At 49.9% G+C, this 26,293-nt stretch overlaps 1 protein-coding gene and 1 long non-coding RNA gene across 3 annotated transcripts in view; one reads left to right on the top strand and one right to left on the bottom strand.

Annotated features, from left to right (window-relative positions):
- The window catches only part of LOC144144382 (uncharacterized), a 525,773-nt gene that overhangs the window by 364,704 nt on the left and 134,776 nt on the right, over positions 1 to 26,293 (bottom strand). The window lies entirely within an intron of this gene.
- Positions 18,817 to 26,293, top strand: part of LOC144144383 (uncharacterized) — a 66,779-nt gene continuing 59,302 nt past the window's right edge. The window contains exon 1 of the long non-coding RNA XR_013317238.1: positions 18,817 to 18,976. This is a non-coding gene — a long non-coding RNA (uncharacterized LOC144144383). The remainder of the gene's footprint in view (positions 18,977 to 26,293) is intronic.

Below are 26,293 nucleotides of genomic sequence, written 5' to 3'. Positions count from 1 at the left end.
CTTTCCTGCAGCGCGTTTTGCGCGACGACCGACGCCATCAGTGGGGCATGGAAGGCGCCGCTTTGATATACGTTTTTTGAAAGACGTTTTTAAAGCTCTGCCTGTCTGTCTGTCCGTCTGTCTGTCTGTCTGTCTGTCTGTCTGTCTGTCTGTCTGTCTGTCTGTCTGTCTGTCTGTCTGTCTGTCTGTCTGTCTGTCTGTCTGTCTGTCTGTCTGTTCAGCCACCCGTCCAAAAGTTGAATGGAATTCATGAACGAGACGAGCAAAACTACTAAATCTGAAACAACTACTAAAACTTCCTACTGTCAAGATTGATCCAAAAATAAAACATTAGGCATAATTAGAGTGAAACAACAACGCATAGCTGGAACTAGCAATGTTATGACTAAAAGCAGACGCGGGCGTAATTTTTGCTACCGCGAAAAAAAGAAACCCGTTAAATATTGACGTCATATATCTACTCGCTTCGCTGCAAATGCAGTCGAAAGACGATAGGCTTCCGTCGCCTTTGCCACGTAACGGTCCCTTCCCTCTCTCCAACCCACCCATAACCCTGTTCGCCTCCTGTCTTGGTCCTCCGTTGATGAACACAGTGAAGGTACACTAAATTCAGTTTAATTTTCCGGCGTTCGCTATGCTGCCGCGCCATCTGTTCGGACCTTTGGTTACTGTTGTCAGCCACGAGCCCAACGATCCAACGCGAGCCCTTTTAACAGTGGAGCGGTTGTAGGTCGTACCTCTTCGTATGTCTGGTGGGGTTCATGCGTCACGCTGTGGTAAATAAGGTCCCCAGACCCAACGATAGAGCGCGCAGTTGTTTCTCGGGGACGGGATCCTTTATGGAAGGAGACGTTTCGTCGCCGATTTCTTTGCAGGTACCGTAGAATTTGCGCGGCGACCACGCTGCCGTTCTCGGGTGAGAGCCCGTTTAAATTCGACCTGACACAAAAGAACCACAGCTCCGCTGCTTAGGCAGATTTCACTCTGGGTAGAACTGGGTTTAATTGCTTGTATTTGTATTTGCTTTTTATTGGAGAAGCCCGGCGAACACTTAAAAGAACTTTTGAACGAGACGACTACGCAGAGCAAACAATTTCCGAACCAATAAACCGGGAAAAATATTTCATACCACCCAACATTGTTGAGCAAAACGAAAACGTTAGGCATACTTGAGGCAGAACATCAGTACAGAATTGGTACTAGCAGTGATCTCTTAATTGGAAATAGATGTGGGCTTGATATCGGCGGTAGCCAACAAAAAATTTCTCCCACCTCCCCTCGCGGGAACCTCTGTGTAGATGCGACGCATAGGGGGTTCCGTTGTTCTTTCCGTTAGGTTGATTCTCCCATCGCGTGAAACGTGCCCTGAACCCCCTGCCGCGGCTATGACGCAACGTGGCGCGGCTATGACGCAACACAATCCAACACAATCCACTTTAATCCAATCCAATCCAAATCCAAACCAAACCAAACCAAACCAAACCAAGCCAAGCCAAGCCAAGTCAAGTCAAGCCAAGTCAAGCCAAGCCAAGCCAATCCAGTCGAATCCAATCCAATGCCCCTCGCGAGAGAGTGTTCGCTGTCGGAGAGGAGAGGGGGTGAGCGGCGAAGAGCGCAAAGTCTAGGTTGGTCTAGGTGGTGTTGGCGCAGCTCGCGCGGCGAGGAGAATGGGGGTGGGGTGTGGACGGACAAGAACAACACCGTATGGAGGGACAAGGCGAGTGAATGAGATGCAGTCGCATCTAAAATGTGCGTTGAAAATAATGTCTTGACCCAAAGACGCAAAAAGGGTTTGCAGCCGAGCCTAGACTTCGTGGCGGCATTCCGAGTACAACAGTAACGAGAGGTTTAAATAAATGATACGTGAGCAGTGCGACGCGAGAAAATTGAATTGACATGAGCAAACCTTTACCGTGTTTATGGAGGGAGGAGCGGGACGGCAGGGGAGCAGCGTGAGAGGAGGGCGGCGGAGACAACAGAGACGCTTCCGTGGCGGCAGGGGCGGCAGAGTGCAGTCGTCTTGCTACCCCATTTGCAGCGAGGTGAGCAGATACGCGGGATTTTTTTTTCTTCGAAATTTGGAACCGCCGAGTGACTTCCTCACTCTAGCGTCACTAAATAAGCTACGCGTAAGAGTACCGCCACTTCGTGCACCCAGAAGCGTCTGGGGGCCATTTTGTTTCTGGCTTGTAGTGTTGCCATCTCTCCCAACAAAGAAACCGCCGCCGGTTGTGACAGGCAGCGTGTGACCGGCCGCTGTAGCGTTCGTACAGCGGAGAGAGAGAGAGAGAGAGAGAGAGAGACCCAGATACAAAATGGCTGTGCCCATATGTAAACAAATATCCCGTGGTGCCGACCGACCAATGAAAATCCTGGCTACCCGTAACAATGTCAAAAAAAAAGAGTGCCGATACTCTAAAAGCCTTTATTTGATGACGCTACCTGCTTCCATGCGACCTCGTGCTTTCGCTGCTCGAGTGGCGGGTGGATCACGTTTCGCTGGTCCTGCAACTCAGAGCTGGTCAGCGCGCATTCCCACTGCTCGAGAATAAGGTGAGGAGCCGGGTACGCGTTTAAAAGTACGAGGGGAGGAGGCCATGGCTAGGGTGTGGCGTTAGGGAAGTTGTAGCGGGGGGGGGGGGATGTGTCTTTGCCATCATGTGTCTTTGCCATTGTGTCTTTGCCATCATCATCATCATCATCAGCAGCAGCAGCAGCAGCAGCAGCAGCAGCCTATCTACACCCACCGCAGGGCAAAGGCCTCTCCCATTAATCGCCAATCATCCCGGTCCTGTGCTAACTGCGACCAATTTATCCCCGCAAACATCTTGATCTCATCTGCCCATCTAACTTTCTGCCGCCCCCTGCCACGCTTGCCTACTCTAGGGATCCACTCTGTTACCCTTCATGACCAACGGTTATCTTGCCTTCGCATAACATACCCTGCCCACGTCCATTTCTTCTTCTTAATTTCTACTAATATGTCCTTAACCGGCGTTTGTTCCGTGACCCACTCCACTCTCTTCTTGTCCCTTAAAGGAGTACTGACACCAAATTTTGACGCCTACAAGATGATATAATTGGCTTCAGTACTTTGTACAGCTGCCTCACAGAAATTTTTGCAGCGATCCGATGCCGGAATCACATCTAAAATCGATTTTGATTGTCCCGGCCGCGAGCTTCCACAAATCGGCAGCACTAGCGAAATCGCCTTCGGCGTGACGAAACATCGGCCGGCGTGTCCGGCCGGTTCAGGGTGACGTAATATAGTCGTTTTCGGAACCGGAAACGATATCCTGCGCTGCTGTTGTCGGTGGTATTTGCTTGGGTAGGAGACGTGGGTGTAGCTGTGTGAGCAATGCTTGTAAACTTTGCGTGTTCGACGTCTTTGCTCTTCAGTTCATGGCCGGCGCATGGTGTTCCCTTGCACTGGTGCCGAAAACTGCTCGTTGCCGGCACCGCGCGGTGCGCGATGTCGACGCGGCGGTGCGTGTCGCCGAGCTCACCCAAGTTGTGCTATGGCAAGCTCGCGGAATGCGAAGTACTGCTCGTGGAAGCCTGTCCGAGCAAATCGAAGACGACGCCAAGATGCATTATTTTCCACGCGATGACATGCAGCGCTAAACGTGGACTGAGTTCGTGGGCGGCGGCGGCCGCAAGAACTGTCGCCCAAGCCAGCGGCCTCGGCGTTGCTCGGGTCAGCTTGGGTGTTGGGAACTTTAGGCTTAGTATCGTGGCGACTGGTATCTGTACAACTGCGAATGACCATCCCTTACACAAGTTTTCACCACACTATCATCCCCTTTTTCGCATGTGGAGCTTTATTTTGGCGATAATTTCCGTTTCAGCGATCGGTGACCGAGACATCTGTCGTGGCCTGTTTTGATTCTAGCGCGCAGGTGGCGCCATCTTTCGGCCGCTCGCCGCACCGCGGTGCCGGCAGTGCTGGGTCGGAGCGCCGAACCTCCGCTGCCGGTCAGCGTAGGCTTACCATCGCGGCAAATATCTGAACGCCGCTTTTAAATTCAGCGCTGATAACAACTCCTAGCACAATTTTCAACACACTAACATCTACTTTCTCGCATATGGAACTTCTTTTTCGCGATCAGATTGATTATAAGAGTGGCGACAAGCTGTTGCTATCACGGTCTGTGCCGGTTCGAGCCGCAGTGATATTAAAAAACGGACGACGGCGAAGACATCGCCGGCCTAATCGTCTGGCCAAATAAAGTTGTTTTGTCTGTCGGGTGGCAGCGACTCATCCGAGTGTGACGATTCAGACGACATGTCGACTGCGCGGGCGAATGCGGACCATGTGCAATCGTAGCAGACGATGCGGCGAACGTCCCTGATGTCACGGGTGAGACCGTGACGTAAGACTGGTCCGCTTGCAGGCTGGCCTTCGAACGGCCATTTTTCCGCGCGGCAACAGAATTTCAAACTGGTTGCAATAAACGTGCTATAATTAATTCTATGTTGGCGGCTGTCGGCTTTCGTGTCGATTCTGGTAAGTACTGGACCAATAGGTATACTTTACAGCATAAAAACTGAAAGCGAGAAATTTTGTGTCAGAACTCCTTTAATGTTACACCTATCATCTTCCGTTCCATTGCTCGCTGAGTCGTCCTCAATTTAAGTTGAACCCTCATAGTGAGCCTCCAAGTTTCTCCCCCTTACGTGAGTACAGGTAAGATGCAGCTGTCATACAATTTCTTTTTCGGGGACAATGGTAGGCTGCCATTCTTATCTCATAATGCCTGCCGAATGCACTCCAGCCCATTCTTATCCTTCAACTTATTTCTGTCTCATGGTTGGGGTCTGGGGTCACAACTTGGCCTAAGCACATATATTCCCTTGCCGCTTCCACTGCCTCGCCACCTATCTCAAAACGTTGTGCTGTCCCGAGGTTATTGATTCTTACTGTAGTTTTCTGCATATTAAATTTCAGTGCCTTTGTAGCATGTGTTACTTCGAAAAAGTCTACAGATGCGAGATTCTTCAATTCGTGGATGGTATTCTTGGCGGTAGTTTCATAAGTTGGATGAGATTTCGTAGTAGGTGGCTTGCGATGGACTTCGCGTGTCTGTCGCTGTGGCCTAGCCATTCGCAGGAAGACCAAAATTGCGCATCCCACGCTGAGGCTGTAATCGACGTAACGCGAAGCTTTCATCGCGTCATACCTAGCCCGAAATGAACTGGCGTGTGGCATTTCTTCGAGTATTATTGTGCTCGGCGTCGTTGCTGATTTTTCAGAACATTGAGAAGTGGCGAATGCGTCGAAAAACACGATACGCAAGGAAAACCGCTGAGCCTTCAATTACCCCCTGGCGAAGACGCCACCAGCTCGAAGCTGTGGGAACGTGATACACGAATGAGCTGAAGCTTTCCCGTATGCTGAGCCGCCAGTCGCTTCGCGGCCGGCCCTACAGAGATACAGTACAGGGAGGCCAGCGTTATGTGGTGTAACCCCAACCCCTCCACCCGCGAGACGCTTTGCGGCCGCGCGAGCGCGATACACGGAGTCCAGCGTAATCAGTTGCAATGTGAAACCTAGCCGCCCACTCGGGCAAGAATACCAATAGAAGCGGCATGCATGCAGCCGCAGCCCCCAAGAAAACCGGGAGAGAGATCCGAAGAAAGCTTCCCTTTAAGAAAAGGCCTGAAGAGCGTTGGTAAGGGAATATTATCAGTTGTTTTAAAGCTGCCCCGTTGTCCTGGTCATTTCTAGCAATCAAGCGTTAATTTAGGTACACAGACAGACAGACAGGCAGACAGACAGACAGAAACGGATGGATGGGTGGATGGATGGATGGATATTTGTGCAGATCTGCCATGATAATATTTCCCTAACAAAGCCGTGGAGTAGACAATCAAAAGTTTATGCGGGCATTTGCGTGTGCGCGTGTACGTGTGTGTTTACGATCGTCGGCACAGCGTTCGGCAGAGAGCCCTTTTTTCTGCTTCTCTGTGTCGTGTGTGCCTAATTCAGCCTCGTTCCGGGCGTTAGCGCAACGCTCCTATACCATCCGCCCCTGCATTGACGACTCTGAATGGAGCTGCGCCACACGCCAATTCTTCCTCTCGTCTATCACAGTCTTCCGACAAAAAATGCAGCGAGTCGTTTTGCTGCTAGCATGTCTGCTTTTCTCACAGACAATAGAACCGAGGGCAGAGTCTGGACGGACAAAAGAGCGCCAGCTACGAGAAGTTTATTGGCTGGCCCCGTAGAAAAGACGGAAACGTGACGCAAGATTACACGAAGCGAGGGTATACGCGATGGCGGAACGACTCGGAGGCACATCAATACAACAATTGGCGGTGCACGTCAGTAAAACCGCTTTTTTTTTTTTTTCCATGAGACAAACGCATCAAGTTTACATTTGCCCGTGACAAACAAGCTATTTCCTTCAGTAAAGGCTTCAGTAAAGGACAGATGAATAGAGGGCGCAGGCTCGTCTGTCTGAAAAAAGTAGCGCGATATTTCTATCATGTCTCCAATTCAAACCTCATGAAGGCTTCCTCCCTCGCGGATTGAACCCGTGAGGGTTGAGCCCAACGCTCCACTTAATTGCCTGGTATAGTCTATAATTTAAAAAAATGCTAACGTGAAAGGTGGAACGAAATTATGGCAAGAACGCTTAACTATGACATATGTAATTTTCGTTAGCGTAACGATTTCGGTGGGTTATTTGGAGACGCTGAAACTAAAGGTCGGCACTTTCAAAGGGTGAAGGCGAGACGTGATAGACATAGCGCGCGTGTGTGCACTGCCTCCTATCTTGGTCCTCACAATGAATGGTTGCTTTATTTTAGCGTAATTTCTGTCACGATATCCCGTTCTCTATGCTACAATATTTTTGATCCACCTCCTTTTCGTTTCTTTTTACTTTTTGCAGTTTCTTTTCTACTGACGAGCCCTGATCGAGTGAAGTGTAAGACAAGCGAGTGTCTTTTAGATACGACGCATCTCTTGCTCGCGGGTATGTCCCTCCAGCGTCGTTGTCGTGGCGTTGTCCGCATGCTCACTGCACATGTGCAACTCTCCTCCGTTCTTCTCCCCGACAGCTGTGCGCGACACTCTCACTCCGTTTCATTATCATAACAACAGTTGCGCTCCGCTGCTCTTGGTGCGCGCATGTGTGCGCACTCTCACTCCGTCTCATTACCATAACAACAGCGGCGCGTGTGCGCTTCGCTGCTGTGGGTGCCGGCATGTGTGCGCATGCGCGCGACTCTCCACCCCGGCTCACCTCCTTTCAAAAGCTGGAATATAATCTTGGGAGCGCACGGCGCCGGATCAGTCCAGCGCTCGCTCTCGCACTTGACTTGACTTTGCTTGACGGTACCTCCGTGCAAGATCTTCCGATGAAGACGTGATGGAAGCGACAGTCCCTTCAGCGAGTGGACTGACGCAATCCAATACCAGCGTCAGTCCAAACGCTCCCCCCTGATGCGTCGCATCACATCAGGGTTCCCTCGCGGGAAGATGGGCGTAATTTTTTTATGAATTATCACGGTCTAAAACCACAAGCTTAAAACGGTTTAGTATTTCGTACCATATATTGTTTTAGATTTTACCCCGAATATGTCATCTGTAAAAAAATTATATTAGCTTTTTCTTTAATTTTGCTCAGCAATTTGTTCTACATTTACACCCGTGCAAAAATTAAACAAAAATGACCGGGTCCCATGCTCCGGTTTAAGGGCATTTAGGGCGTCTGTTTCAGTGGTTAATGTTAACAGGCATGTTTTCCACATTCATATTTCTTATTAAGCGGTCAATTGTTTTTCACATTTCTGGGGTTTGAATACCCATGCAGGAGCTTCAATTGTGGTTAGCGGTCGTGCGTTTAAACATTGTGCCCACTACACCGTTTCAGAAAGGGGGTCCGAAATCCTAGTTTTAAGAGTAACACCATGTTTTGGCGGCAACTTGAAGTGGCGTACAAAAACGTCCATCCAGGACAGACACCTCGAAGATTCTTATCTTGTCTACACTACAGTGACGTCCAGAGCACAAGAAAGCGGGGGAGAAAATAAGGGAGTAAAAGACAGACCTGCTTGGCCGGTGGATTAGGCCTCACAAAGGCAATAGTCGTAACCCAATGTCTGGGGAGAAGACCGCAAAAGCTGTGGCGAGCTCTGAGTGAGTGTCCCAGCCCAGCCAGAAACCAAACAAACAGAAAGTTTGAGAGAGGAAAGAACTGCTTGTGACTGCTGGTGGTTCTGGTTGACAAGACTTGACGCCAAACAAATTGACAGGGCGGAAGAAGCGGAGCAAGTACGCCTGTACGGACAAGACACGACCGGGAAGCGCCTCCTGTTTCGGCCAATGCGTAGAACGCATTATTTGCTCTTGTATTTGCTGTGACGCTGTCAGTCTCTGCCAGGCGCTTGACTGGAAAGGGCCAAAGAGATAGCAGAGAAGGTAGGAGGGCTGAGGGCGCGCACTGTACAAGGAGAAAAGTTGTAAGAAACGGAAGTATTAAGAAAATAAACCCGTAAGGAACTGAATCTAGATAGTGAATCTTAGGTATTAGTGAGTAGGTGGCAAAAAGAAATGGAGCAGAACTCTGGTTTCTGCGCCAAAGGCGTCCGGCGTCAGGCCATCGACACTGGCAGCAGTAGCGATGACAAAGCTCCGTGGGTTAACAGAGTAAGACAAAATGAAAGAAGCGGCTGGTGCCTCCGGGGACATGAGTGAGATGTAGTCTCATCAAGCGGAGATGAAATCAGAACAAAATTTCTCCCACCTCCCCTCACGGGAACCCCTGTGTAGATGCGACGCATAGGGGGTTCCGTTGTTGTTTCCGTTAGGTTGATTCTCCCATCGCGTGGAACGTGCCGTGAACCCTCTGCCGCGGCTATGACGCAACGTGCCGCGGCTATGACGCAACACAATCCAACACAATCCACTTTAATCCAATCCAATCCTAATTCAATCCATTCCAATCCAAGCCAAGCCAAGCGAAGCCAAGCCAATCCAATCGAATCCAATCCAATGCCCCTCGCGAGAGAGTGTTCGCCATCGGAGAGGAGAGGGGGTGAGCGGCGGAGAGCGCAGCTCGCGCGGCGAGGAGAATGGGGGAGGGGTGTGGACGGACAACAACAACGTCGTATGGAGGGACAAGGCGAGTGAATGAGATGCAGTCGCATCTAAGAGTATTGAAGCTTCTGGTGTATCGTACTTTACCGTGGAGCATGGCCACGAAGTTGCCGCAAGTGACGCGCTTTTCTTTTGTTTATTACCAACATAGGCTGCCCCCCGACCATTCCACAGTGAACACTTTGGAAGTCAAGTAAAGTTATCTGCGCGCTACAACATACCATAACCACGCAATGTTCTCGGTGTTCTGCAGTACAGCAACAAGCCACGGGGCCTCTTGACAGGAACACCAGATCTGAGCCGAGCGCATGGTACAATCGCAAGTGTACCGATATCGGCCACGAATCATGCCAGGCCAGATGGCGTCCAGCGGGCTTTGCCCAACGTTTTTTCCATGACGACCGCGCTGTCAAAGACAAAGCAGCTGACAGCAATGAGTGCTTGACGCGAGACAAAATGGCCTGCCTCAGGCGCTGGCCTAAATATTGGGAACGGACATTCCCCGCGAGGTGACTCGCACAATGAGCGCCTCGCATTTGGTGGCCTCGCATTATTTGTCGGGCTAACGTGGATGCGCGTACTCACACACACATAAAAGAAGCTCTATAGAAGCGCGGTCACCGCGTCGGCCGAGAAAGCGCTCTCCTGTTTCCGTGTCGAAGATCTGGGCGCGGGTGTCAATATTAGAAAAAGTTTCGTCTCTCTCTCTCTCCCCCACCCCCTCCTTGTACACCCGTCGAAAATCTGCTTCCCGCCTCCCCCACCCTATCCTGCCGGCGTGTCTGCATGAGGGCCGAGTGAGAGCCGGCTTTATTAAAGACGATAGACTTTCTTGGACTACTTAAACCCAGAAATTTCTGTCTGTCTGTCTGTCTGTCTGTCTGTCTGTCTGTCTGTCTGTCTGTCTGTCTGTCTGTCTGTCTGTCTGTCTGTCTGTCTGTCTGTCTGTCTGTCTGTCTGTCTGTCTGTCTGCGACTCGATTCAGCTACCCAGCCAAAGTGAAACGAAGTCTGCGCAATAGTCTTATATACTCACAGCGAAATCTAAACGTCTAAGTCCTGTTTATATGTTCATACTCGTCAACATTGTTGAAGAAGAACAAGACATTACGAACCTTGCTTCAGAAACTAAGGGATAAAAATGTATAACTATTTACGGGGCTTTCTAGGAAACAAAACAGCCTGCCTCGAAATATACGAGGTGCCACATCCCTCACGTAATATTCGAACAAAGATACATTTCAGGGATCATTACAATCGCAGATCCTCCTTAGTACAGCCAGAGCATTGAAGGACTTTGGTACAGCCAACTATTCTGAAGATAGTCCAGTCTCTTACAGTGTGCTAGTTACTTATTGAGGTGCCAAATAAAGTGTTTTTGCGCGTGTTTTCTGCGACTGTGCTTCCTTGAAGTATTCTGTCACGTTTTACCTCCGCTAGGCATGTCTTTTTCTTTGCGCCTAATTGCTCAGTCGTCTTCCTTATATATCTGTGTCCATGAGCGCTGCTACTGCTGAAAATTACCGACCGGCTCACCCAGCAGTACGCTTTCACGTTGTGGTTTCATTTAAAGATTGTATTTTTTATCTCAAGCGTGCTACACTACTAAAGCGTATTTTTTTTCAGTCTTGGCCGTAGTTCCTACCCGCTCGGTAACTGCCTACTGGCACCGTTCTTCTCCGGGGTGCTCCCACTAATGCGTCAAACCCGCTTCCAGGCTCGTTTCCACAGGCTGCCGTTTCTTGTCCCCTTAACCAAGACGACGACGACGCGCTTTTGCAAGGAAGCTCGCACGCTTCGTCGGCATGCACGGAATCGGGGAGATATAGGGTCCCCTAGAGCTTCGGAGCTACTTAATTAGCTGCTTCGTTATCCGGACTTGCGTTCTTCGACTTCACTCTGCGCCCCGTTCGGTGGGCTTAACTGCCAACGTAATAAGGATCGCTGCTGCACCTTCGAACAGCTCGAGTAGTCTCGTGAGGACAGATCCTTGACTCTCGGGCAAAGCTGCCGAGCGCTGTCTCGACGACATCTGCGCCCCGCGCGGGCTTTCGCCTGCAATCGCTTCTAGTTGGGCATATCGGGGCGTAACGAAGACACTGCGTCTTTCTCCTCAAAGTCCGCCGTTTTTATTATACTTCGGTCAATTTCCAAGCGTAGCAAAAACATTTCTTTTAAAAGACTAAGAAGTGAAGCTCCCAGCTTTATTTTCTAGATAAAGAAATTGATAAAAAGGTCAATTCCTTTGCCAGAAAGTGGAAATAATTCCCCGCTTATAAGGGGCAGCAGACATTCTAGCAAACAAAATATCTGATAATTCGAAATAAAATCAAATCGTATGATGCTTTGTAAGCGCACTTTTTTTAATCCGGTGAAGTTTCAAACAATTCAAGAAAGATACCGGACACGTAATAAAAGTACACGCCATAAATAGAACACATTTTTAAATACGAAATTGGGCTTTTCTTTTGTGACATAATGCGAAGCACCTCACCGCGCCTGAAGGTGCGTAACCTGCACAACCCAGCTTCTATTGTCGAATGAGTAGCGGTTTGGCGATGTTGACCCTCACTCCTTTCCGAACTGAGGTGAGGAGCGTGGGATAGTCGGCGGTCACAAAAAAAATTGGCTCCAATCCACGCTGTGAAGGAGCTTGGAAAGCAAAGCTTTAAACGACACCCACAACAGTTGCCCATGGACGTCCCTTGAATTCACACACGTGGCTCTACAAATAGTGAAACCAGAGGTTTTGCCAGCCGTTACTTGGAATTCGCGGTGGCGGCGTCCCGAGCGCAGCAGCAGCGTCGGCCACAGCAGGGCTAGAGCGGCGAACGCCGCCGCTGTAACCCGGCCGCGAGTCGGGAGAAAGAAGACCGAGGGGAGCGTCGTTCGAAGGGTGAGACAGCGGAACCTAGCCATCCTGATGGGCCAGCTCGGGTCCACACCACCGCGCGAGCACAAGCGCAGACACCGAAACAATGCGGCGGGTGAGCTTGGTGATTCCCACTTATACCGATTTAAACTAGTTAGTTTAGTATGTTTGAGAATCGCGAGAAAGCTGAGGGAACTTTTAAAATCGCTATTTATAAGAACAAGTTGCTACTTTCGACTTTTGTACTACCTCTTAAAACACAACCGAATTGGTATTCACCAGTTTAGAAAACGGAGTACCATTCAGGACAAGCAGTGCGCAAAAGTTAGCGTTTCTCTAGCGGCCAGATGTCTGTATGTGGTTTGTACATTTTGTTTTCGCGCCCTGCAAACCAACCCTTAACGTATGTTTGCCGTACGACCACTTAATTCCGTCGGGTCCGGGTTACCCAGGAGGTGCTGTCGAACAAGTTAATCAAGCGGTGTGAAGAAAGCGCACTATAAACGCGAAGCTGCACCAAAACAGGCCCAAAGCAACCGTCGCTAAAGCAGACGATAAAGCCGTACCGCCGACGCCGCCGCCGGCGAGCAAGCACTTTCGCGGGGGGAATGCTGGGTAAATTCGCCGCGCCATCTTTAGTGTGCTCTGTGAGTGAAACCGCAAGTTGTGGGTTTTAAGTGCGAATGCACTTTATAAGCGACCCTGAATTCCGTTGACCGCCGTCCGTCCATATAGCAACAGCTGCGGGTGCGCGCGCTCCTCGTCTTCCTTGTCAACGGGGGGAGATGGCACATACCCACGTGGGAGATTGGCCAGGAATCTCCTCGTCTTCCTTGGCAACGGGGGGAGATGGGCGCGCGCTGCCTGGCCGCTAACATGGCACATACCCACGTGGGGGATTGGCCAGGAATCGGGCGTGAGAAGGGCTAATGCACCCGCTTAAAGGAGTACTGACACGAAATTTCAAAGCTGAGATCCGCTCTAGCAATCAAGTACAACGACAACACAAATAGGTGTCTGTGAATAAATGCATCTTTCTTTCTTTGTAGTTGTGTGTGTGTGTGATCTCTCTTTCGCGAACATTACCGAACCGCGCAAATTCAACTCCTGCATTCGCACTTTCACATTCTTCCCCTCGGGGAAATGCGGGGAAATTTTTTTTCTGCAGTTTTCTTTGCTTTTATCTGCAACGTCGTACCATACTCGCCTTCCTAAACAAGGAAGCCGTGAAAATAGAGCATGCAACAGTGGCTTCGGAAACAACGAAGAGCTGAGACAGGGCAGGCCGCGCCGTCTAAACCCAGGGAAAAGGTAATAGAGAAAAGTATAAAAACACCTCAAATTATTACCAAGTTTTCTTTTAAGTATCCTGAAAAGGCAAGTCTCTTTGGTCCAAGGGAATTGTTAATGCGTCACCTCACAAGGCACGTTCGAGGTCAAAAAAAAAAAAAAAAAGAGTTGAGTCAATGTCGGAATGTTCGGGAAAACAAGGAATGATTTGGGGCGGGAACAGGAGTCCCAAACAAAAAGAGTAAGAAAAACGACGGCGGAGCCCAAGCAGCAATTGGGAGTCGAATGCCTTCATCTGTACGTGACATGGATTGGAGGGGACCCTAAAAAGATGTGCTTAAAATGGGAAGAACACCAGCATTTTTCAATGGAGCATACATGTTCTCTTTGCCTTTGTAGAGAAGGGGTTTGGAAGCAGGGACAAAACAAAATCGTGAACATCCCTGACAAATAGAAGGCTTGTAACCAATTTAAATGGCTTTAAATTTTTCTGTAGCCCCTGCTACGGGATTGCTTGGCTGAGGCGCTGTTAAAAGAAAGACGACGAACGAAAATACCACAAATGCTTTCCTTGGCGGGTCCACTGGTAGAGTAACGCAAACGTTGACGACAAAAAAAAAAAAAAACGCGTGGGGTCCCTGTATCTGTTCGATGACCGCTGTTTTCATCTTCTAAAAGAAAGATAGCTTTGTCCCCTTTGGGATGAGACAGCGTGGTGGCAGACCTGTCACAGGTGGAATCAGAGCTCGTGAATGTTTGCAGTGGCTGTGGAAGTGACTGTAGGGTTATTTCCCCATGGAATAGACGGCTACCAGCCTGTACAGAATGGTATGAGTGAAAATCCGGAAAAGCATTCCACCACGAGGCTTCGGCTTACTGTCGGACTACATCACTTGAAACTCACCCGTCGTACGCGATTGAACCATGTGGAAGTGGGACGTACCCCTGTGCCGCCTGAAACCCCCATTCAGAGGGTGCAAGCGTCACCTGTCCTTTCAGGGTTTTACCACAAGCGGCCTTGCGGGGTCAAGTAGGAGGTGCTTCGGTACCAGTGAAAGGCCATGTTAGAACGAACAATTAGCATCAAGAGTCGCTGCGCATTCCACAGCAGACATACTTATTTTTCTCATTGGTTTAAGCACGCCACTTTTTTCCAGCGTGTCTCTTCTATGCTGCTCTGTTGAAACATTATTAGGAGCTGCTAAAGACAGAATGAAGGGCTAGAGAGCCGGAGTAAATTGCCTCCGCTCGACGAGGGCTCAAGAGCGGCTGTTTCGCTGTCGTGAGCCCTGCGACGAAAGGCGTACGCTAAGCTTCGCGTGGTCCTCGCGTGTTTCATTGTGTCGGCGAGGCGGGGTGACACGTGTATGGAGCATCCTATTGCAAGCATGCAATTCCCTGGTTATTGTATTTACTTCGCAGTTCCTCTCTATTTGCTTAATAGTGATTCCCCTATTTTTTCTCCTGTATTTTTTCTAATTTCACTCAATTCCTAACCACGTACTCCATTTTCGCTCCTATGTTTCCTGGCCATCCTGCTTGATTTCTCCTTCACACTCCTTGTCTCAACTCCCGTTTTGATGTCTCCCAAACAGTTTTCATGCTCTTCATTTCTGAGCCATCTTGCCACAATTTTTAGTCCATCCTTGAATGAGTAATGCCTCACACTTTGAGTTCGATGTTTTTGTTTCTCATTACCAAGTTGCTAGTTTCGGGTCTCATGTGCAATGGTTTGAGCTCAGTGGAGGGATTCGGTTTAGTCTGCACTGCAATAGGCTCTTGAATGGGCTCACAGCACTTTGTACCCAGGGGCCACTGACTGTGCATGTTAAGCACATGATTGCGCGTTTGTTAGCGCCACACACTGACCTTGGAACCACCGCCCAATATCTTGCCTCTATTCTTCGGTTCATTGTAAACTCTAAGCGATCTTCATCGAATAATCTGAAATTGTAAGCAACCTATCCCCTTCTCCCCCTTCCTCGGCCCTCCTTCCTATCCCTCTCGAATCTTATCACGCCAATTTCTACCTTACTTCATTCATTTCGTCCATGATGCTCTCTACGGTATTTATAATTACCAAGATTTTTTGATCGCCTATGACCCCCATCTTAACTAAAAATTTCTTCTTTGCTAGGTGCTCTTGGCTTGGCTAAATTCCCTGTGGTGTTACTCCCTTTTTGCCGGCGTATGTCCCTCCACTCCTGCCAGCATCATTGTCTTTCTTACTGCTTTTTATCATTACTGACTCAGATCCCTATTTTATACCTCTCTCGCCCCCCCCCCCTTTTTTTTTTATCTGTACGTGGCGTTGTGTCATTTAGACCTGCGGAGCTCCCTCTGGATATCCCCCCCCCCCCCCCGTTTCTCCCCTCGTCTATACAAACTGAATTTTTTGTTTTTGTGTTTTCCCATACTCCTGCAGTTTAGCATGCTGGAATACTAAGTCCGGTCCGCCCTAAGCTCGCGTCCCCTGGTCCAAACCATGCACTGCGGTGAGGAGACCGACGTACCCCTCGACGTCTTCCCCGCTCCGGCCTACGCGTTAGAGGGGGAGACGTGGGCGTGGCAGCAATTAGGCGTGATGAATGGAGTCGCGTTCGCAAGCGCGACAATGAGCCGTCGAGATTCTCGTCGCTAACCATTGGTCGCTCTTCCAGGCTCATCCTTTTCCGCTGCACCTCCGTGGATGAAGCCCAGCGGTGCGCCCTTCCGTGCTCCGGTTCGAGAACCAACGCGCAGTCCCTGCTCTGCGCACTCTGGGACCGTGTCTTCGTTTCTCCTCATGCTATGCAAAGCGTACCTTGGCCGACCCCGTACGTTTTCTGGCGTCTATTCTTTGGTCTGGCTTTCTTGAAGCCGATTTGAGGCCGTGGTGGCTCTATCTTTGCAAAGAGCACGCAAGTAACACAAGTGTCGACGAACGAGCAGTAAATATAGGCCTGGGAAATTTTCGCGCCACAGGTATCGGAGGGCACGTCCAACACGCATTGTTTCGAATTCAAAAGAAACTTCTAACACATTTGAGAAAAAACATGAGGGAAAAATAGGAGTGTGCAAGTATATGCCAAAAAGAAGTACACACGCTGCGTCGATACTACATCGACTGCCTGCCGAATCCCTCCGATTCACACAGCCGTTTTTCACCCCGCCACGTCACCGTCACGTCACCGCCTTCAGTCATGGGCGACGGTTTCTCGAACGATTTCTCGCCGAAAACGGTGCGACGGTGACGGGTAGCCGAGGTCTACGTTTATGTTCCGTCAACGCGACGGGACCACGCCCAGTGGTAAACCAGCCTATCAGACAACAATTTTTTTACGGCTAAATTTAGAGAAAAGTGAGCGCACGTAAAAATCTAAGCCATTTTCGCGTATCACGCACGAATACCATGCACCAATCTGGAGTCATCAGTGAGTTAGTGACAATTTTCAAAATCCAACAACCACCGCATCTACAGCTTCAGAAAAAATACTGGAGGGCAAGCACAGAATGCAAGGACGAGGAAGTCTATTTTGAAGCGTGTGCGAACCGAAAGGAGTATACAGTTTGGAATGGCTGCTTATCCAGTGAACGAATGCTGCGGAAAGCGTCGTTAGTTTTGCAGTTATAAAATGGAAGTGCGGTTGCGTATGGCTGCGGACAAATATTCGAAACTCTCACTCGGTTGTATCCGCCGCGGTGGCTCAGTGGATAAGGCGTTGGGCTGCTGGGCACAAGGACGTGGGTTCTGTCCCGGTCACGGCAGTCGTTGTTCTGCTGTAGGCGAAACAGAGAAACACCCGCGTGCAGGGATTTGGGCGCACTTTGAAGATCCCCAGCTGGTCAAAATAAATCCGAAGCCCCCCACTACGGCACTCCTCGTAACCCAGGTGCCGAGAGAACTACTAGAATTTTATCTTCCATATGAATGAAGCTAATTTGAAACGCACTACATCGCAGCTTAGCGCCTGAGATATTTCCACTCCCGGAATGCTACTGTGTTTGAAACTTATTTGACACTGACCTTTTGTGGTGAACACAGGCGTTCCCTGGCCAAGGACATACAGGGCAGTGAAGCCCAACAAAATCAATGAAATAAGCTATGGTTCGTCTTATCGTACACACTATCCTAATCTGACACGAGGCACAGTAATGTTCCTAAAACAGGTACTGTTAATATCACATATCTACCGCCTGTATTCACCCCCCCCCCCCCCCTAAAAAAAAGACCCGTTATTACCGCAAGTTACCACAAAAATGGCGAACGAGGCGAAGAGCATGTTCGTTACGTGGGTCCACGCGATACTACTTTTTTTTTTGTAAGGCTTATGTGGTTCATGGGATTGGAAATTTTGACATCGCCAATTAACTGAATGTTCACCTGCAGTCTACGAGGCTTAAGGAACAGTCCTTGTGCGTAAAACAGTTTTAGCGTAAGACGAATGGCTACGAAGCATTGTGTCGATTGCTCCTCAAGCTGGCGAGTGCTTTGTACCCACCTACCGTTAGCTACCAGTCAGTATACTATGCCCCTGTGCAAGTACCAATATTATTCATATGACCGATTTGAATCCATTTCCAATTCGAACGCATAAATCGACTAATTGATTGATTATGAGGTTTAACGCACCTACGCTACACAGGCGATCAGGCGCGCCGTGGTTTAGGGCTCCGGATTAATTTTGACCGCCTGGAGATCCTTCAGTTAACGTGAACAGAAATCCCGAACACACGGGCATTTTCAATTTTCGCCTCGATCAGAAAAGCGGTAGCTGACACCAGGAATAGAACCCACATCCTTGGGCTCACCAGCACAGCGCCTTAGCCAGGGAAATCAACTAAATTTCCCCTGCAGTCACACTGGCACGCGCCCCGAAGAGAGAGAGAAAGAGAAAACTTTATTGAAAACAGAAAACGGAAGGATATAATTCTGCCTACTCCCGAGTTTCCAGCTGGTCGGCTTATGAGGGTAGTGATCCGATACAGTCCGAGCGAAGTCGGCGCAATCGCGCAGAGCACGCCTCGCATATTCAGCGCGCCCTACTGGAGCCGCTTACGTTTAGAAGGTACAGCTTGTGCTATCATCCGCATGTAGCGCCATCTGAAATAGAGCTGAAGTGCTCGCGCCCTAGAATAAACTATCCCCACGACTACACTTTGAAATCTTGAGCCTGGCTGTTGGCCACGTCCTGCGCGGGTCAGTCCGTTTTTCTCGGTGTTCTGTTCTTACACTGAATCACGTTTGCTACGTCACTAGAGGGTAGACCCAGTGCAGCTCTGCGCAAGCCCAAACCAAGTAAGCAAATGTGTTTACTATAGCGAACAGAACGCGCCCTGCTTCCGACCGTCAAATTTGGCTTTTGTTTACGGCTTGTTTGAGTGTGCACGGCGGGCGCTTATCAGTATTTGTCCCAATTAAGCGTGTCAAGGGCGTGTATTAGCATTGACGAGGGCGTTTTAGACGTTTAAGGTGTGTCATTTGTCATCGAGTGTGTTTTCACGGTGTGTGAGAACGGCTCTCGTGGGAAATCTTGTCCTGGCCACTCCTATTGGCTCGGACAAGAGAATCCCATTTTAAAACGAGCACCTCCGCGACGGGCACCACTGGCTGGCGGTGGCCTGGGAACTTCATTTTTATTTGGTGCTAAGTTCTTCTCTCTGCTAGGGGGAATCATGTGTCGACTTCGTGGCTACGACGCTACTCCACCGACAAAGCCGACGCCATGGGTGAGTGTGGCTTCAGTCGCTACGCCGCGCCCACGAATGGGCTGGGTGTGTTTGATTGGCATTAGAACTCGGAGGAAACTCGGGAATGGTTTTGCACGGCCATGTTGAACTCGTCACGCTCGTGGCGGCCGCTGCTTCGTAGTGCTTTATTGGTAGTGGTCCCCGTAGCAGGCATATTTCCAGCCCGACAGATCTTTTAAACGAACAAGGAATTTCCCGCTGGTTTTTCTCTCGAAACGTACTGTGCATTGGATGTGCATTCATTTGGAGACCGACCCCCGTTTGCGTCGACCTAGAGGCGCCTTTTGCTCCATGACCATCGAACAGCAAATGTGTGCGCTGCGGTTTTATGCGACGGGCAGCTTCCACGGAAGCGTTGGTAGCGACCGCACCCTCGACCGCAGCCAGTCCACAGTCAGCCGATGCGTGCGTAATGTGAGGGCTGGAGGCCTGTTTCCTTGACCTTGCCATTCTTTTAGGTGTTTCGCCGGACATAGAGTCCGCAGGTCTGCCGCGCGCGTCTATCCGTCTGCAGCCGCAGCATGCGCTTCTGTTATCGTCTCCTCGCAAAACAGTTGCGGACGAGGCGTTGCATGACCATGCGTTTCATTTATCGTCAGCGCGGCATACCATTTCGCTTGAGGCGTTGCGTGGCGCACATTTCTTTTGAAAGCGTTACTGGCGGCAGAGTTAAGCTGCCTGGCTTGCTACGCCAAATGAATGCCGTGACAATGATGATTATAATGATGAAGAGGGACACATATTGACATGGCTTTGATTGATGAAATGGGTTTATGGTCACGTGTCACGTGCATGGTGAAGGTGCGGGGTATTTACCCTGCGCAAAGTAGAACACCGAAGCGTTCCGAGCGCGCAAGTCTTGCAATGCGTGTCGTTGCTCAGACGGCAACGACTTGTTTAACATTTTTGATGAAATTGGTAGAATAGTCCGTTTCCACATTACTCGCATGGTCAGGCAGGGGAAATAGCGGCCAGTGAAGTGTCTCAATCCTCAGCATATGTGGCGAGCCTGAGGTCATGAGGGAGAAGTAAGGGTCCTGAACTTCCGTTCACTGTCCACACGTGAGAAAAGCCACCCTCCTGATAAACTAAAGCCCGAGATACGAAAACCTTCTTCTTCATTGTTGTGTTCCGTTCGGGCTCAAGTAACGCCACACTGGAGCTGCCTGTGCTCATATGACTGGACTTCACGGGAACTGACATGGCTGACATAATAGGCAAAAGCGTGTCATCGGCAAGAGCGAACACTCCTTTGCAGGTTTCGACGGGCAATGCACTTCGCAATGAAATGTCTTAGCACCGCAATCTAACTTTACCCCACATTCTTTCAAAAAGTCGATACTCAGAATGACGTCGTGCTTTGCGTACTGCAGTACGGCAAACTCGGTTCTGAAGGTGTCTCCGCCAAGCACAACGTCTGCCGAGACAATTCCAACTACCCGCAAAGGCTCACCACCAATCCCATGAAAGTGCCTAGTTCCATCCGACTCTAACATAACTTTATGTCCCTGGGGATCTTTAAACGACAAGCTCATCCCTGGCACACTAGCACCAGTATCCACCGAAGCAACTGCGTTCACACCGTCAACACAAATACTCACCTTCTTCTCTACCCTCACAACCGCCAAGGAATTTGGTAAAACTTACCGCTCCACCACCTCACCCCTGTCGGCCGCACCATCTAGTTTCCCAGCGGCAGGGGCACGGACCGGCGGCGAGGAGACGGCGGCGTGGTAAGGGGTTTATGCAGAATTTCGATTATGGGGGGGTGTCGGTGGGATGTTTGGGGGGTTGTATAAATCCCTAGGCAGGGTGTTTGTAGTTGTGTAATCTTTTCGGGGGGGGGGGGGGTGTCGCAGTCCTTCTGGGGGGGGTGTTGGGGGGGGTGTTAGGGGGGGGGGGTGTAAATCCCTGGGCGTGGTGCTACGATCAGAGGCGGCGGGTGACGCGCTGCGGTTGGCGGGCGGAGCCGGGTGGTCGAAAAGTGGATCCTGGTAGATTGTGCCGCCACGTCAGCGGGGGGAAGAATGACCCAAGAACCGAGAGTTTTGCCGGTAGCGGGCTGGTTCGACTTGTTGGCGGGGGTAGCCACCAACGACTCTACGGGATTTGTTCTCGTAGCCCAGTCGCCGGAACGGTGCTCGCCGGGTGTGGAACCGATGGCTCGTGCGTCGCAGCAACACTGGCGTGCGCCTGTCTTTGTGCACCTCTCTCTGTGGAGCGTCTTCCTTAGCGCAGTTTACCCCTTCTGAGAAAATGCACCAACTCGCCCAACAACAAGTCCTTCTAAACTAATTTTTGAACCCTTTGTAACTTAGTGTTCGATGTTGCGGAAGGTATTCTTCAGCATTACCAACAATCTTTGACCCCTGCCTAGCTAATAATTTCCTTTGTTTTTTTCAGATTTTACCCGGCTGGCTGGGCCAATTAGACTTGTGGTTACTGTGGGCTGTTTGTATCGCGCTTCGACGAGAGCTGTTATTATACGGTCTTTTTTGTTTCCTAGTGCCTGTGCGATGCAGCAGAATGGTTTTTTAAACCTATTTCAACTGTTGAAAGACCATGGCGGGTGAATTGCCTCTTCTGCAATTTTGCACAGACGGCTTCGCCGACTGGTGCTGCGGTGACTGTTTTCTTAACATCTGGGATTTCGGCTGTAAACTTACCCCGATAGTGGAGCCCACATAATACGATAATAGTGGAAACCTGATAGTCAGTGGGTACCCGATAATACGACTTTTAACGGACAACGCGAAAGCGTCGTAAGTGGTCTAATGCGACAGATGGGGTGAGAATTTACTTAAACTACTATATTAAGCGTGTTCTCGCGTAATTTGCATTTTTTGTATTTGCGCTTTCTGTATTTTAGAATTTTGTTCGTTTGACTTCTCTGTTACCTTTGCACATTTCTTGTGTAATTTCTATTTAAGGTATTCGTTGTTTGTATTTTTGGGCTTTCATGTTCTCCTTCTTGCTTATTGCCTGTTTTGTTCGATGGTACTCCCGGAACCGCCGTTATCTACCCACCATATGTAATGCCTCCGGACCCTTAAGGGTATAATAAATGAAATAAATGAAATGAAATTTGTGAACCCCTCAGCGAAATACCAAGTTCCCTAAAGAAAAAAATTAGCCCCATCTTCCCGAAGGGAACGCTGAGTAGATGCGGGGCATCGCGTAGTTTGTGGGGTGGTGCTGACGCTTGCTTGCACCAACCCACTAACTGACGGGACTATTGCTTCCATCACACTTCATCGGAAGAACGGAGTGAAGTGGAGTCAACCGCAGCAAGCGCTGAACTCAGTGAACTGAACGCGCGCAGCGCGCTACCCGGTTTACATTCAAGGTTGAAGGAGAGGAGACGAGAGGAGGAGAGATGCGCAAGCGCCGAGCATCCGCCGCGAAAGCAGAAGCGAGAACGCGGGAGAAGCGAAAACGAAGTGCACGCAGCTGGTACGAGAGAACAAGTGGCGGAAGTATCGCGGAGCTGTGGGAGAGAGGGAAGGAGGAGAGTTGCGCATCCGCAGGGTGAGTGCGGACGCCGACGCGGGACATGCCCAGACTATAAGATGCTCCGCATCTAAAACACGCCACACACGTTTGCACAATCCGTGTCGGGCCAGACGGACACCGCTTAGGCCTGCGCTCAACATCGGGCGCAGCCTACGCTCACAGCAACAAACGAAAACACTTGCAACTTGTCACTGCTTCTGCCGTTGACGAAAGCAAATCGTGTTATTTCCTCACAGAGGTTGCGTTACACCGACACAACTTCCAGAATCACACCAGCAACAGATGCAGCTTCGACGCTTGGACGTTCTCAGACCGAGTTCAGTGACGACGTTCCGTATAAAAACAGCCCACCACGATTTCCTCGCGTACAAACCACGACGCGGCAAGACACACACGGGAGAGATGACGATAAGCGGCTTCTTGATGCACTACAGCACACTCGTAACACTAATCGCCTACAGAGCTTTTGGTTCTCGGCAACCTCGTTGTCGCTGGACGGCGCAGCAGCGGTCGGCAAGCGAGCGCAGCCATATTGCAAGTAGTTCTCCTCTCAAACGTACGTCGCAGGCATCGCACAAACGGCGAGACGCCATTGGTTGCGGATGAACATAAAATCGCTTTGATCTTGAAAAAGCCGCTGCAGAGTTTATTTATTTCAATACTCTCAATGCCCCGAAAGGCGCTACAGAGAGGAGTGGGAAGGTTTATACAATGCAAGTTATGGCCGTCTTATAGGAAGCAGGATCAGGGTTGCTGGCAATGGAGGCGGGGAGGCTGTTCCAGTCCGATGCTGTCTTCGGTAAGAACGAATTGAAACGTAAATTCGTCCGGCAAACGTAAATTCGTCCAGCTGTCACCGACTATAGTTAGCATTCTGGGGTGGCTCATGCTCTACAGTGAATTTGTGCTCTAGGTTCGAGCTCCAAATATTATCATGCGCTTATTATTATTACCACAGCTCGGCTTTATCCGAGCTTCGCTCGAACTCGGTCCGTCTGGAATAGCAGGCCAGACTTCGAGTTGACCAAGGAACGGGGGAACATTCTTAGCGACTCATGCCCGCATTGCGTCGTTACTGTGGCAAGCGATTTACCCTTATCATACACCGTTTGTCTCCTTTGGCCGATTCACGCAAAAATCAATCACCACTACCGCAGTAAAAACAGCGCGAGCTGGCTCCTAAACGAGTTCGTTAATTAAGAAGCGCCGCTGCGCTCACCGCACTAAACGCGCTATTCCCTCCGCATCTCGGCAAACAATAAACATCCCTTTGTTTCGCTGATGATGTTATTAACGCCGGGAACAGCTGGGAGAAGTCGGTTGGCTAAATAGGCCGCTGCCCAAACAGCAGCTGGCTGAATAAGACGGAGCCCAAGGGGGAGGGAAGTAGCGGGACAAAGCGCATAGCCTTTTGTTCCGCTAAACAGCTCGATCGTTTTCCGTATCGCCAGCCACTGGGTGCCCACCAAATTAGCAGCTTAGTCGAAGGAGCGAAGTCGAGCGTCGCTAAACTTTGCCGCGTAGGACGCGGGAAACGCGCGGAAGCCCCGGGAGACGCCAGGGCGGTGCTAATTGAGCTCCGCTTGGAAGCGCCCCCCCCCCCCCCCCCCCCCCCCCCAGCAGCTTCCTCTCCCCGGCTCCCGGTTTCGGTCTGTTATGCCCTTGGTCGAAAAGAACGCCGGAGGGAAAGGGGGGGGGGGGGGAGCCAGAGCTTGCACGCCCAGCCTTTACAAGGTTTGGAAAAGCGGAAACTGCCCGACGGAAACAACGTCCTAAGCGTTCGAACAAGCAGGGATATGTGTAGCCATTGGCGCTCAGAGCAGCAACGCTCTTGCGTTATATATGAAAATCAGCAGCGCAATCGGCAATGCTGCGAGCACGAAGACCCCCGGAAAGCTATGCAGAATCTACTTTGTAATGACAGCAGTGTTAGATGGCGAGGAAGCAATTTATGACAGTGAATACACGCAGAATGACAGATGGCATGCATTCAGCAACTGTTTGTTTCTTGTTCTAACGAAGTTCTTAAATAAGTTCACCTCAGTTGTTTTATTTCTCACCAAAAGTACAGAAATATTATCACTTTCGTAGCTACGACCAGCCAGTCATTTCGTGGGGAACTTCGCTCTTGCAAGGCTGGCGTCTCTGGTCGATTGACAAGGCGTCCGTGCCTATCTATAGAACTTCTGACGTGCGTCTTCGATTAAGGACCGAGAATCCGAAAACTCCCAAACATTTGCACTAGAGTGTAACGTGATGGACAGCAATGAGGGTTACCGGTGCAGTGACAAAGGCATGTAGATTGCGAGCCAGCAGAGGTGTACGCTACGGACGGTTAAGGGAGCACAAAGGGGGGGGGGGGGGGGGGGGGGGGGGGGAGGTTAATTTTCAGATACGCGAACAGTGCGCCTTTTACGGTGGAGTAACAAGAAGGGACACGTGGGTTACACGCGTATGGAAATGAGGTCGCATACTCATGGGAACAGTCGTTGTAGTTGTAAAGACGCATACATGGCTATAAACAGTTTCAGCATATCGTTACCGCGTTTACGTTACCGTCTACCGTGTTCGCGGGAGCCGAGTGCACATGCGCTAGAGTTACCGCGAACGGTAACTTACCGGCACAGGCTTTACCGCCACCAGTGCGCTTCTTGGTGGACAAGTGCACCCTCGCGTATTGATTACAGCAGATGCAGGGCCCTCGGCGCTATCTGCTTGTTACAGCCGATAAAAGTCATCTTACTTGATGCTGTTTATTACGTTTTTCTAGTTAAATAACGCTCAGGAGAACGACAAACGACCATTTTTCTCAGATGGGCGAGCAAAATGGCTGCCCCTATTCGTGTTAAGCCTTGCCCGCCTCAAATAGTTCAGATAAGCTTCTCAGCTCGCAAAGTGCTTTTAGGCCCCAAAAATTGTGCTGGGCGAGGTAGTGTAGGTTACTGAGTAATTACTACAACATGTTTTACTCATTTCTGGCCTAGATATTTAGCGCGTGGGCAAATCATATTTTGGCTTGATTCTAACTCTTCTCGACAGATGGCGCTACCGACGCGTTTCCTTTTTAAAGCTCTACAGCGATAGCTGCAGTATCCTCAAAACAACTACAGTTATTGTGAATTCTTCACCCAAAAAGGGAATTATTCAAGATGCTTTAAACGAAAGCATATAGATATGAGCAACAAAATTATGCCTCTTCGCCACGGCGGCGGGAATACGCAAACCGCTAACGGTGTGCTAAAACGCGTCCTACCGTTTTCAGCGGTAACCGGAAACTCCGGCTTCCGGTAACACGACAAACAGTAACGCAAACACGGTAACGATATGCTAAAACGCTGTAATACCTATAAATATCGTTCTGTGTTTAAAATTTCTTTCGCTGAAAAGTTGTCTTTGCCGCATTGGCACCTCTTTTGATGGGCACCGTGGAGAAGGTGTTCACAACATTCTAAGCAAAACTATATCTGACATTTGCTCGCGCCTTTTTGGGAGTAGCTCTGGTTACCACCCTCTAGTTCATTGTATATGTATGCTCAAACAAATGTTAATTAAAATAGAAAAAAAAAGCACGAGCCGCTGCAGCCGAGAACTAATAGTGGACTACCTAATACAGATGATGCGCTGGAGTTGTTTTCCTTGGAGCATAAACGTCCTATATTGACCTCAGGAATCTTCTCCTGACTTTAGAACTCGCCTGCAGGCTGGCGTTTCTTTGAACTCCAACAAGCTGCCCATTAGAGATAGAAGAACTTATGAAACCGGACCACGTTCAGCTTTTACAAC

The sequence above is a fragment of the Haemaphysalis longicornis genome, unplaced genomic scaffold, assembly GCF_048455015.1.
Source record: "Haemaphysalis longicornis isolate Haplotype H1 unplaced genomic scaffold, Haemaphysalis longicornis Haplotype H1 scaffold_7, whole genome shotgun sequence".
Classification (NCBI taxonomy): domain Eukaryota; kingdom Metazoa; phylum Arthropoda; class Arachnida; order Ixodida; family Ixodidae; genus Haemaphysalis; species Haemaphysalis longicornis.
This window is presented reverse-complemented; position numbering and strand designations above follow the sequence as displayed.